Consider the following 3,708-nt stretch of genomic DNA (forward strand, 5'->3'; position numbering starts at 1 on the left):
TTGTAGATTGGAACTATGTTAGCCTTTTTCCACATGTTTGCTATGACTCCTGTACACAGGGATGCCTGAAAGATCAGGTGAAGTGGAAGGCTGAGCTCAGATGCACATTCTCTCAGAACCCATGGTGAAACTCCATCTGGACCAACTGCTTTGTTCTTACTTAGCTCCTTTAGCATATTTTCCACTTCATCTCTAGACACCTCTATACGCTCTATGATGTTCTCAGAAATTCTTATTGTGTCTGGTTCTCTTAAGATTTCATTTTGTATAAACACACTTTGGAACTTTTGGTTTAATGTTTCACACATTGCATTATCATTTTCTGTGAATCTGTTTCCTATTTTCAACCTCTGGATATTATCCTTTACCTGCAATTTGTTGTTTATGAATTTGTAGAATAGGCCCAGTTCTGTTTTACATTTATCCATTATCCCTTTTTAAAAATTTCTTTCTGCCTCTCCCCTTACTGCTGTATAGTTGTTTCTCGCATCTTTTTATCGCTGGTATGATTGGGGGTTTGGCTTCTTTCTATGTTGATACCTGCTTGATGGGGTTCTGCTCTTCTACTCCCCAAGCCCGGCCCGAGGCCAGGCTCGACTTGTGAGAGTTTGGTCCACCAGGCTGTTGCTTGGAGCGGCCCGCAGGGCCACATACCCACCACAGCCCGGCTGATCCGGAACTTCTCTTAGAAAACAGTCCAGTTTTCTCCTGAAGATGTCCACGGTTGTTCCGGCAATATTTCTTATAGTCGCTGGGAGGACGTTGAACAACCGCGGACCTCTGATGTTTATACAGTGCTCTCTGATTGTGCCTGTGGCACCTCTGCTCTTCACTGGTTCAATCTTGCATTTTTTTCCATATCGTTCACTCCAGTACGTTGTTATTTTACTGTGTAGATTTGGGACCTGGCCCTCCAGTATCTTCCATGTGTATATTATTTGGTATCTCTCTCGTCTCCTTTCTAGAGAGTACATTTGGAGAGCTTTGAGACGATCCCAATAATTTAGGTGTTTTATCTCGTCTATGCGTGCCGTATATGTTCTCTGTATTCCCTGTATTTCAGCAATCTCTCCTGCTCTGAAGGGGGAAGTGAATACTGAGCAGTACTCGAGACGGGACAACATAAGTGACTTGAAGAGTACAACCATTGTGATGTGATCCCTGGATTTGAAAGTTCTCATAATCCATCCGATCATTTTTCTGGCTGACGCAATATTTGCTTGGTTATGCTCCCTAAACATTAGATCGTCGGACATCATTATTCCCAAATCCTTGACATGCTGTTTTTCTACTATGGGAAGATTCGATTGTGTTTTGTACCCTGTATTATGTTTCAGATCCTCATTTTTGCCATACCTGAAATTTATCACTGTTAAACATCATGTTATTTTCTGCTGCCCAATCGAAAACTTTGTTGACATCTGCTTGTAGTTTTTCAATGTCTTTCATTCCATTTTTGTGTCTTTTGGTCTGTGGCCCTCTCTCAATTTCTGTTGAACCAATCCTGTTTTCTAGCCCTGCATCTCTGTTTTGGTATGAATGTTTGTGTGCCTTCATTGTATATTTTGCAAAATTTGGCATACATTTAATTTACTTCCCTGTCTAGCAACAAGTCTGCCTAATTACTTATTAAAAAAAAATTTGAAGTTCCCCATAGTGACCTCTCTCTCTTGAAATCAAGTTTATCAACTGTTTCAATGTCCCCATTTTCTGTGTGTGTGTGTTTGGAGGCTAAGCTTGCTGATACCATGTGTGTGTGTGTTTGGAGGCTAAGCTTGCTGATACCATGTGTGTGTGTGTGTGTTTGGAGGCTAAGCTTGCTGATACCATGTGTGTGTGTGTATGGAGGCTAAGCTTGCTGATACCATATGTGTGTGTGTGTGTGTGTGTGTGTGTGTTTGGAGGCTAAGCTTGCTGTTACCATGTGTGTGTGTGTGTGTTTGGAGGCTAAGCTTGCTGATACCGTGTGTGTCTGTGTTTGGAGGCTAAGCTTGCTGATACCATGTATGTGTGTGTGTGTGTGTGTGTGTGTTTGGAGGCTAAGCTTGCTAATACCGTTTGTGTGTGTGTGTGTGTGTTTAGAGGCTAAGCTTGATGACACCATGTGTGTATTTGGAGGCTAAGCTTGCTGATACCATGTGTGTGTGTGTGTTTGGAGGCTAACCTTGCTGATACCATGTGTGTGTGTGTGTTTGGAGGCTAAGTTTGCTGATACCATGTGTGTGTGTGTGTGTTTGGAGGCTAAGCTTGCTGATACCATGTGTGTGTGTGTTTGGAGGCTAAGTTTGCTGATACCATGTGTGTGTGTGTGTGTTTGGAGGCTAAGCTTGCTGATACCATGTGTGTTTGTGTGTTTGGAGGCTAAGTTTGCTGATACCATGTGTGTGTGTGTGTTTGGAGGCTAAGCTTGCTGATACCATGTGTGTGTGTGTTTGGAGGCTAAGCTTGCTGATACCATGTGTGTGTGTGTGTTTGGAGGCTAAGCTTGCTGATACCATGTGTGTGTGTGTGTGTGTTTGGAGGCTAAGCTTGCTGATACCGTTTGTGTGTGTGTGTGTGTGTTTAGAGGCTAAGCTTGCTGATACCATGTGTGTATTTGGAGGCTAAGCTTGCTGATACCATGTGTGTGTGTGTTTGGAGGCTAAGCTTGCTGATACCATGTGTGTGTGTGTGTTTGGAGGCTAAGTTTGCTGATACCATGTGTGTGTGTGTGTTTGGAGGCTAAGTTTGCTAACACCGTGTGTGTACTCACCTGTTTAAATAATAATAGGGGTGTGTACCACCTCTGGTGCAATTGTAGGGACCCACAGCCTTGAAGAAAATAAAGAGTATTCAGAGAAGACCTTGTGGATTCTCACTGAACACTAATCTTTTCTTCTCCTATCACCCCTCTTATTTTGTTTTATGCTGTATTCTATTATATATCATATAAATACATAGCCAAATGGCAATATTTATTATGTCTATACAAAAAGAAGACATCCACTTTATTTTTTTTCTCTCCTTTGTTTCTATGTGGATTTTGTTGTGACTAATGATTCTCCTCCTTCCCATCAACAGGTCTTCCTCACTGGGCTTGCTCGGCTTTTGTGTTACTGTGAGGGTGCCATCATCGTTTACCCTTCAAGACTGACTCATGCTGGCATTGCATTTGTGGACTTCCCTTCACAGTAAACAGTCCTTCTCCATATGGTGATTGTCCAGGGCAAGCAGGGTGTGACTGCCATCTTGGAGAAGCAGGGTCTTTTAATATGAAGAATCTTCCGTCTTCTCTACTTACGCCAGCTTGTGCCGGCCTTGCATTCTTGTTACTTCATGGCCCTTGGGCCTTTTTTATTTATTTTACATAATAAATTTTTTTATTAATACCCGTGTTTCACAAGAGATCCTTAACATTTTAAGCACCAATTGTATTGACTAATGCACGTCTTGTAACCTTTAAGACATAAATAGACAAGACATAGATAAATGAGTGAATAATACTGAGTGACTAGGTTAGGGCGAGGAACATAGTACAGTGTCTGACTTTGGAAGAATGCCTACTGTTTTAGAAACCTTATTGCCATGATCATAATCGTATGGGTTAAAAAGCATTTGTTGTCACTCCTACACTGTGGCTTGTTGAGCTTGAAACCTTTGCCCCTTGTTCGTGTTACATCTGACCTTTTGAAGAAATTGTATGAATCAATATCCTCCAAATTGTTCAGT

At 41.8% G+C, this 3,708-nt stretch overlaps 1 long non-coding RNA gene across 1 annotated transcript in view; it reads left to right on the top strand.

Annotated features, from left to right (window-relative positions):
- The window catches only part of LOC138365411 (uncharacterized), a 5,983-nt gene extending 2,615 nt beyond the window's left edge, over window positions 1–3,368 (top strand). The window contains exon 2 of the long non-coding RNA XR_011228798.1: window positions 3,061–3,368. This is a non-coding gene — a long non-coding RNA (uncharacterized lncRNA). The remainder of the gene's footprint in view (window positions 1–3,060) is intronic.
- Window positions 3,369–3,708: the final 340 nt, after the last annotated feature.

Source organism: Procambarus clarkii, chromosome 16 (genome assembly GCF_040958095.1).
Source record: "Procambarus clarkii isolate CNS0578487 chromosome 16, FALCON_Pclarkii_2.0, whole genome shotgun sequence".
NCBI lineage: Eukaryota > Metazoa > Arthropoda > Malacostraca > Decapoda > Cambaridae > Procambarus > Procambarus clarkii.